Source organism: Nicotiana sylvestris, chromosome 4 (genome assembly GCF_000393655.2).
Source record: "Nicotiana sylvestris chromosome 4, ASM39365v2, whole genome shotgun sequence".
Classification (NCBI taxonomy): domain Eukaryota; kingdom Viridiplantae; phylum Streptophyta; class Magnoliopsida; order Solanales; family Solanaceae; genus Nicotiana; species Nicotiana sylvestris.
In genome coordinates, this window is record NC_091060.1 from 166,466,870 (window position 1) to 166,477,490 (window position 10,621).

Sequence of the window (10,621 nt, forward strand, 5' to 3'; positions counted from 1 at the left end):
GGAGAAGGTGTTAGGCATTCCCGAGTTCCGTGGTTCTAGAACGGTCGCTCAACTGTCATATTCGACTTATTTATCTGATTTTAATACATGTTGAACCTATGTGCAAATTTCAGTTGTTTACCGCTTTTATTATTATTATTTTTAACGAGAATTGCGACGTCGTGAAAATACATCTCGAACCACGTCACATCAATGCACCCGTGGTTATTGACACATTTCAACTCTGTCGAGATTTGGATTTGGGTCACATAAATGTGCACCCGAGTTTAAGAAAGTAAATTATTAAAGGCGCGCCTAAAGCGATTAGCGTATCATTATTTTGGGAAAGGCTATGAAATTTTGCTAAACGGCCCATCCCAAAGTCTAAGTATTAAAAATAACCATTTATTGAGGGCCCCGCCGTTTGTATGTTTTATTTGGCGAGGCTCGTCTCATTTTATTTTATTAAAAAGCCAACCTAAAAGTGACTACGATTTTCTATTTGTCTCTAAAATAAAATAAAATCCTAATTAATTATTGTGAGATAATGAGATCCACCACCTATCCCTTGGATATTATCAGTCCATCTTCCATTTAATCTCAGACCCAAATGGCCCAAGCTGTGTGACCCAAGACGCCTCAACTGACCAGGCTTTGGAGGACAGATCGGGAGATCAATTCCCTGAGCTGGGAAACCCGTGTTTTTCCTAAACTATAACCAAACATCTCTGAAAACTGGGCCATCGGCAGCCTTGTCACGTAAGGCCCAACAGCAGGCCCAAATTTGTTACACTTATTTCAAATTACTTCACATATGCCCAAATAGTTCACAACAGAATAACCAATTCATACAAGCCAGCTAAAGGCCCAATTCAAAATAAGGTATTATTCAAATCATTACTACTAGATCAACACTCAAACACATTAATACTTCGAACCATCTGGACTGCGGAATTGAATCAACGAGACACAGACCTCTTTTAAACTTGTCTTTCTTCTTTACGATCACTAGAAACAAATTCATGTTTAACAACACTCATTTAAACTAACACTAACAATTAACGATTGGAAACTAACATTATTCGCTACCACATTACAACATACTGGACTATTTAGAGTGTACAGTTAACCTGAAAGTATATGCCACTGAATTCGGTGTTTAACTACCAAATCTATAATCGAATAAGATGAGATTACTGATCCCATATAGTCCTCGTTAAGTACACATTCTACAGCTTCAAATTTCATCGAGTGTTAATCATCTCAAAACATATTTCAACTATCATTTATAATGGAATAACAACAGACGCCTCATCCAGCGAGCAACTGCCCAAATACTTTATTTCATGCTTAATCTCAGAATTACATCATCAATGAGTTCATGTGTGTACCTGGTATGTAGAACAGAAAAATGGGGTAAGCAATCAGCAACAACAAACATCAAAATACAGCAGCAGAAAGCCCAACACAGTAGCTTCAACACCTCAATCCAGAAATCCCAGCAACACGAAGAAAATCAGTAAAAATGGAGAAGAAAAATAGTCTGGAAATCTCTCTTTGTTTTCTCTTTCTAGATTTGAACTCTCTATGGTGTTCTTCCACTCTCAATATTTCAGAAAATTTGGTTCTATCTTTTTTACTCTCTCCAAAATGAATTCTGCCTCTGTATATCCAGTGTATCCAGAGTGTATATTGAGTGTATACCGCTCTTTCCGCCCCCTTTTTTTTTCTTCTCCTCTATTTTTTCCTCTTTTTTGAACCCTCTTCCTAAATTTTCTGTTCTATTTATAGCAAAATTTTCGAAATTTTTCAGATTTGTTTTTTTATTATTTTATTATTTTTTAATTAAAAGAAATCTCACTTACAAATTGCTTTTATTTTTTTAGAAAAAGAAATCCACCTCTATTTACTTTTATTTTTAAAATTCCAACTTTAATTACTTTTATCTTATTTAAAATCCCACTTTTTTATTTTTTTAAAAGAGAATCTCACTTTATTTAACTTTTCTTTAAAAAAACAAACCACTTTCTTTTCCTTTTCCTTTTAAAAATGCTACTTTCATTTACTTTAAATTTTTAAAATTTTCAGATACCTTTATATTTATTTTTTAATTCCAACCTTCTTTTACTTTTTACTTTTTTAAAATTTCCACAAAACTTTTTTTTTTTTTAATTTTCTACATTCTTTTACTTTTTTTAAAGGAGAATTCCACCTATTTTTAGTTTTATATTTTTTTATTCAATACTTCCCTTTTTTTTATTTTTTAAATCATTCCCGAAATTTTATTTTATTTTTTTAAAAAAAATAATATTTTCGGATTTTTTTTATATAAAAAAAATAATAAAAAAATATTAATAGTGATAATTCACCTTTTTTTTTTTGTATTTTTATCCTATAATAAAAAGTGTAATAAAGCTAAAATAATAGTAGGTTAAAACCCCCTAAAATATTTATATAAAAGAAGTGATAAAAAATTAAATGTTGTCAAAAATTAGGTGTTCACAGATGCCCCTCTTTGCTCGAAAACACGAAGAGCTTTCGGGCAAAGATAAAGTGAACAATGCGACTAATTTTTGATCATATCGTTATTCAAAAGAGGAAGAAAATAAAAAGGAAAGGCGCAACCGAGTCCTGGTTTTGGACAACCTACATATCCCTGGTTATAAGGGTATCAGGTCGCATGTAGTTCAGAATTTTTGGTAGTTGGGACTACCATGAAGCTGTGGTTTTACTGTTACTGATGTTGCTGCTGCTGTTACTGCTTACTGACCTCCTTATTACACCTTGATAAAAAATAAAGAAGTTATACTAAGCTATGGTCTAAGAATTACAAAGATTTATTCTCAAACTTGGTCATGGGACTGTTGTTGCCTTGTTGTCTCGCTGTCTTGTTGCCTTGTGTTTCCTCTGATGTTTCTTTACTTCTGACTTGACTTGTATTCTCTCTTGATTGCCGAACTCGAACTGCTTATTTCCTTCTTGTGAGCTTCGCATTATTTTTCCTTCGAAGCTTGACCTGCCTTCTTCTGACCGCTGTTGCCTTCCTTCTGATTTCTGAACTTGAATTTATGTTGGGGATTTTTTGTTGTATTCCTCTGCTTTACTGACTTCAACAACTACTTAAAAGATAACGCCTTCCCGTTCTTCAGGCGGGCTCCTGACCTCAAAACTTGAAATGTAAAGACTGAAATGTATTCCTCTGTTATATGGGCGGGCTCCCAACTTCAAAACTTGAAATGTAAAGACTGAGATGTATTTCTTTGTTATATGGGCGGGCTCCCAACTTCAAAACTTGAAATGTAAAGACTGAAATATATTCCTCTTTTATATGGGCGGGCTCCCAACTTCAAGACTGGAAAATAAAACGCCATTCCTCTTTTCAGGCGGGCTCCTGACTTCAACAACAACTTAAAAATAAAACATCATTCCTCTCTTCAGGCGGGCTCCTGACTTCAACCAACAACTTAGAAAATAAAACGTCATTCCTCTCTTTAGGCGGGCTCCTAACTTCAACAACAACTTAAAAATATAGCGTCATTCCGATCTCCAGGCGGGCTCTTGACTTCAACAACAACTTAGAACTGCATTCGTATTGCCATTGTTCCCCCTTGCCTCTGGCTCCTGACTTCAACAACAACTTAAAAATAAAACACCATTCCTCTCTTCAGGCGGGCTCCTGACCTCAACAACAACTTCGAAAATAAAAACGCATTCCTTTCTTCAGGCGGGCTCCTGACTTCAACAACATCTTCGAAAAAATAAAAACATCATTCCTTTCTTCAGGCGGGCTCCTGACCTCAACAACAACTTCGAAAATAAAAACGCCATTCTTTTCTTCAGGCGGGCTCCTGACCTCAACAACAACTTCGAAAATAAAAACGCCATTCTTTTCTTCAGGCGGGCTTCTGACCTCAACAACAACTTCGAAAAATAAAGCGCCATTCCTTTCTTCAGGCGGGCTCCTGACTTCAATCAACAACTTCGAAAAATAAAGCGCCATTCCTTTCTTCAGGCGGGCTCCTGACTTCAATCAACAACTTCGAAAAATAAAGCGCCATTCCTTTCTTCAGGCGGGCTCCTGACTTCAATCAATAACTTCGAAAAATAAAACGCCATTCCTTTCTTCAGGCGGGCTCCTGACCTCAACAACATCTTCGAAAAAATAAAAACGCCATTCCTTTCTTCAGGCGGGCTCCTGACCTCAACAACAACTTCGAAAATAAAAACGCCATTCCTTTCTTCAGGCGGGCTCCTGACTTCAACAACAACTTCGAAAAATAAAGCGCCATTCCTTTCTTCAGGCGGGCTCCTGACTTCAACAACATCTTCGAAAAAATAAAAACGCCATTCCTTTCTTCAGGCGGGCTCCTGACCTCAACAACAACTTCGAAAATAAAAACGTCATTCCTTTCTTCAGGCGGGATCCTGACTTCAATCAACAACTTCGAAAAATAAAACGTCATTGTTTCCCCTTACCTCCTGAACCATTTTCCTTCTAACTTGAATTATCTTGCTTCAAAACTACTTCCCTCAAAACTTGTACTGTCTTCCTTCTTCAAAACTACTTCCCTCAAAACTGGTGTCTCATTTCTCTGCGAACTGCTGGGGATAACAATTTTTCAAAAATATGTTATCTTACTCCTTCAAAGACTACTTCCCTTAAGACTGATGTTTCATTCCTCTGCAAACCGTTTCCTTTTGCAAAACTGGCCTTCCTCTTTTTTCTCTCTTTTTTTTTCTTCTTTTTTTTTTGTTATCTTCTTCCTTCGAAGACTACCTCCCTTAAAACTCGTGTTATCTTCCTCCTGACATTGCTTTCTTTAAAACTTGTTTTGATTTCTCCCGAAAAACTGCTGGGGATACCGTTTTTCACCAAACTTGTGTTAGACTTCCCGAAAATTTTCGAAATGAACGAAAATTTTCTGCCCCAGTTTGACAATCTTTCTTGTGGCATATCTTTTCGTCATCAGTAATATTCCCTGTCCCTGCTTCAAATCAAAGAAAATTTGGTCAGTTTAAAACATGGTGGTTGGTTGTGATACTCTTGCTGGGGATGCTATCAACTATTTTCCCATCTATGTGTTGTCTGGCCATCTTGAAGCTTGGTTGATACCTTCCGACCTTCTTGACGATTCCTTATTCACAAACCTCTTAACCATTTTCCTAGTCTCCTTATCTGACCTCATGTATTTTTATGACAACTGATTTCACTTGAAGATCTTGCATGTTCATTGATTAACCACTCCCTCCATCGTCTGTGTTACTGAAATACCTTTTTCCGGTGCAGACCCAATATCTTCTTTTGCGGTACTGTCCATGAACTGGCATTTCCCCAACCTTTGAGTCTCCTATGAATTTCCCAATTATGTCCATTGCTTTCCATGTTGTTCTTTCTTGATTTTCCGCTGGCCTTGGCCTTATAACCCTCGATTTCTGCTAGGGATATCCTTCTTGACACTGGTCCATCCTTTTGTCAATCTCATCATCGAATATACCCTCAGTTCGATCCCCCTGACCCTCTTTCTGTTGCACTGTCCCTGAATTGATATGGACCAATCTTGGGTATTTTGCGCGAACCTCAAAACACATTGACTGTTACCAGCTCATTGAGCTTGTTCTTTCCTGACTTATACCACTTTGATGTACTAGTCAGATCTCGTCTTGCGTAATTGGAAAGCTGATGGCAAATTTTGAAATCATTTCTCGCTTGTTCTGACCAAAGAGACTCAAGAAGAGGAAATGACAAAGGTAAAAGGAACAGAGTAAAAGGCAAAAGAAAGAGATGACTCCTAACAAGAAAACTACAAAGTAAAACCTATCAGATGTGGATACCAACTCTATTGGCCATGGCATGCACACGTGGCCTATCCTCCGTCGTTAATCGTCTTTTACAATCTTTGTCTGGTGCTTTCCTGTATGATTCTCAATCTTTATTCGACTTGTAGTGCCCGAAGGGTTTTCACTATCAAGCCTCTCTCATTTTAGTTTTTCTCTCAACTTATAGCCGACTCAAGGTGCCCGTGAAGGTTTTCACCGATAAGACTCTCTCATTTTATTACTTTTCTGTTGGGGATCAGAGTGTTATTCTCGACTTCCATTTGCATGACTTGGCATCTTTCGAAGACTGGTCAAAAGGTCTTTCTTGGGACCGTAACGTGAGGTTTTGGATAGGGCTAGAAAGAAAGGGTATTAGCGGCTCAAAACGAATCAATTTGGGTTCAAAATTTACAACCTTTGGAACCAGATTTCTTTACATCAAATACAACTTCTGCCCCAGTTTCTAGCTTGGGGATTTTTGATTTTTTGTTACACTATGACCGAGCCGTGAAGCGCCTACGTATCCTCTTTGAGGAATCAGGTCAAACGTAGTTCCCAATTCCTTTTTTGTTTTCCTTTCCACTTATTTATTATTTTCTTTTCTTTTTCTTTTTCTTTTTCTTTTTCTTTTGCTCATTTCTCCTTTCTCCTTTCTCTTTTGTTGTTTTGTTGTTTCTGTTGTTTTCTTTTTCTTTATCTTCCATGCTTGTGTTTTCTAATCTTTGCTACTGATTCCGAACGAGGGGTATTAAAGAAAACCAATAAGGCTCAAAGGGTTAACGAATGATAAAGTGTTTAGATAGAAGAATAAAATGTCTTCGTCATTCCAATCTTCAAAACATGTCAAGCACAAACAACACAATTAAATATTCGCCACATCTTCTGATTGTGCCGGACTTGATAACCATATCCACGCATTCGCCTTTTCATTTGTCATTTTTAAAACACCGTTGGGGCAATACTCTTACTTTCGTTACCATGAACGATCCCCTTGTCAATATGGCTAACTTGCTTTTATGGTTTTTCTTTATGTTTTACTTGCCCCAGTTTCACGTGGCCCGGGCTTCAAATGATCTCAACCTGTTCTTATTTCCCTTAAGTGTCCCGATCATCTCCCAATGGCTTTATAATTAACTCTTAAGATTAGGCCCAAACTGTGCGCGCATGTCATGTCACTAGAATCGGCGTTGAACAAAGACAAAACAAAAGGATAAAAAGAGCTAAACAAAGAAGATGACTGGAGGTAACAAAAGATCGGAATTTGCATTAGACAAGTAGTGAAATGGTCCGTATAACGAAACAAGCAAAACAACTGGGGTACAACCTTGGAACAAACCTATCACAATCCTAAACAATACTAAACAAACCACTATGACAAAATAGAAGGATAAGAGGGTTTGACACAAGACAATGTCTGGATTGCAACCCTGCAAATAACCCGGATAACAGAAATGATAACAAAATGAACCACCAAAACTCCTCCCTGACCAATCAAGAAAGGGGCGTCTTTCCAATTGCCAAGCTCGACATCTTAGCCACTGAATTCGGCATCAACATTACTGGGACCTCCCCTAACTTCCATCTCATTGTTCTTAACAAATTGCTCTTGGGTTCCCTTTGTGGGCTCATTCTTAAGAGCAACCTCTGATAGCACTAAAAACTCTGCAACGCGCGGACCTCCGAGGATCTCAAAAGACTTCTCATATTCCTTTTCAAAACAATTCATATTCAGCATATGTATCTCATTATGATTAGGCGACGGACTTTGGCGAGTGTCTGTTGCATCTGGATTTTGCATGACAATGTCACCTGCATCAATAAGCTTCTGAATTGCTTTTTTCAGCTTCCAACACTTCTCTGTGTCATGCCCCGGGGCATCTGAGCAATATGCGCACCTTCGAGAAAAATCAAACTTCTTTGACAAAGGGTTTGACATTTTTATATGAATCGACTTCAGCATGTCCAATTGCTTCAACTTTTGGAACAAACTGGCATATGATCCTCCAACAGGGGTGAAAGCCTTTTCTTTCTTCAGCAACCTCTCATTCTTAAATGCTTGATTGGGGCGGAAACCTGATCCAGAGGGCTTTCGGTAGGCTTGTAAGGGTGGATAGGCATTTTGTGGAGCTGGGTACTGGGAAAGTGAAACATGTTTTTGGGAGTCCTGTAGAGAGAAGTAGGGAGGGGAGTAGTGTTGGGAGAATATAGTTGGATGACGAGTGATGGAGCTACTCGGGTGGCTGGGAAAGCTGTTATAAGTGGGTAGATACGGAGAGTATGGGGGATCATCCGTTATTGTGTTAGGTGCTTGGGTAAGGACAAAGTTCAAGAAGCTAGGCGGTGGCGGGGGTGGTGCTTTCCCAGTCATCCATGCCTGATACATGTCTGCCACATGTTGTCTCAATATTTTTACCTCTTCTACCAACCCGTAGTCCTGTTCAACCAACCACTTTCGGGCATCGGTACCAACCCACTCAGTTCTGTTGCTCTCTGCCATTGTCTTTTGCCTTTGTGTTGCAGGGAAGCATTACTTTAGAATCACAACCAACCACCTTTCTGGAATTGGAAGAGGACAAAATGGAAGCAACCTGTTAGCATTAGGGTTTTCAACAGATAAGAAAACACACATTAGGGATGCAATGCAACTAGGCAATTAACCCTTTCTATCATGCATTTGCTTCAGTTACGTGTATCATTCCGGCTTCTTGTAATTGTGCTCCCTTTTTCTTTTTCTTTTTTTTTTCTTTTTTTTTTCTATTTTTCTTCTTTTTTCTTTTTTCTTTTTAGTGGTGGTCGAATATTATGTGGATTGCCTACGTATCATGTCCCCACATGAATCAGACCGTGCGTAGTTCTGGCCACAAGTGCGAAAAAAAACAAAGACACCATTTTTTGGATTTTTCAATCTTTATTAGCAAAACGATCTATTACAAGGCAAAACACTTTTTGAAAGGAAACTGACGGACTTGACACAGACTACAGACTTTATGCAAAAGGGAAATTACAAACTCCAATGGACAACAGACTCTGAAGACAAAGAACATACAGACTTCAAACTGTGAATGTCTCAAAGTTTTTAATTTTGGCGCCTGCGGGGCGTTGTTCGGCCTCGCCGTGGGTTTTGGTGCATAGCCCCTCTGCAGATCTTTTAAATCTTCCATAACCTGGTGGACATGAATCATTTTTGAAGCCAAAAAGGTGGCACGGGACATATCCTCACAAGCTAGGCACTTTATGGTGATGTAGTGCCTGATATCGTCGATTCTTCCCTTGATTCTATCCCTTTTCATAAGCAATCACTCTATTTGTTGATTCCGTATCCCCATCACTTTGAGCGTTGTGAAAGAGTTGACCCTGAAACCCATTCATCTGTTTCTCCATCCGGGCCATCAGATCATAGCAGCGTTTCCTATCTATTCTGGCATCTTGGGCTTGTCTAAAGATCCGCTCTTTTGAGAGTGGATATTGTTTTGCTCAATATAGTGATGTTCCCTTAGTAGTCCCTTTTTATTTGCCGCGTATGCTTTGCTCGCGCTTATGTACCTCTCGAAGAAATCTGCCTCGGCTTTACAAGCTGTGAGAGCTCAGTACATCTTGGATACCATCATGGGGCAAGTGTGCTTTCGTTGCTGGTAATCAGGGGTTTGACGACTCCTGCCACCTTTAAATCAATCTTTCCGGGGAAACACCACAATGCCTAAGGATGGTTACCATGAAGGCGAACCGCCTATGTTCATCTCATTTTGTCCGACTCCCTTTGCTGCAAACCCCACTTTTTGGATCGTCGAACCCTCCTATACGCCCATGAATTGCAGAGTAGAAAAACTTTATCCGACTTAGAGTACGAGATTCCCTTGCTTATCCTTAGTAGATCCACGAACTGGTGTGTGTTGACGGCTCTTGGAGCAATCAAATATGTCCCTATAACCTGCTACCTCTTTTGGGGTGAGTTTAAAATCTGAGAAGTGGAATACATTGTGGGCCATGTTCCAAAAATGTAACACGGAGCCTTTATGATATCCCCCTAGGGTTAATCTTCAACAACCCAGTGAGGTCTCCCAGGTATAGCTTGACCGTGTCGCGCCCTGATTCGCCCAAGTCATTCCACCATATGTGCAGCTCCGAAGGGATCTTGTTCACTATAGATATGTGTAAATTTTGATCTGTGCTCATTCTGCACATTTATTAGAGTGTTTAAAATTTAAGAATTTGACTCAAAATAAGATTAACACACATTTTTCAAAAAATAAAATAAAAACCCGATTTCGCAAATACGGGCTTTCAGCACTTCGAGAACGAAGATTTTAAGGCTGTGTCGGCTCACTGATGAAAGCCTTGCAAAAAATGACCACAGGTGGCCGTTCTTGCCAAAACGGCCTTTCGGCGCCCTTTTTAAGGACATTCGGCTATTTCTGACAAGAATGACATTACTCTAACTATTTTCCAAATAACAGTAAATTCTGTTCTTTTGGATATTTTTGCAAAAAGGGAGGTTGGACCCGATGAGGGTTGCCTACGTATCTCACATCCGGTGAGAATCAAACCGGCGTAGTTCGGGCAGATAAAACAAACTTCTTTTGAAAACAAGATTCTTTTCAATGGCAAATAAAAACCTTTTTTCATAAACACAACCTTTTTTTTTAAGCAATCCACTAGGCATAGCCTAGGGTTGATTTTTATTAATAAATAAATGGAAAAACAAAGTGTCATGAAGTATTAAAAGGTGCACGAAATAATTTTTGTAAATTACATAATACCTATTATCAAAGTTGAGTAAATTACTCAAAGTTGATATCACACTTTGTATAACTAAAATCCATGCATT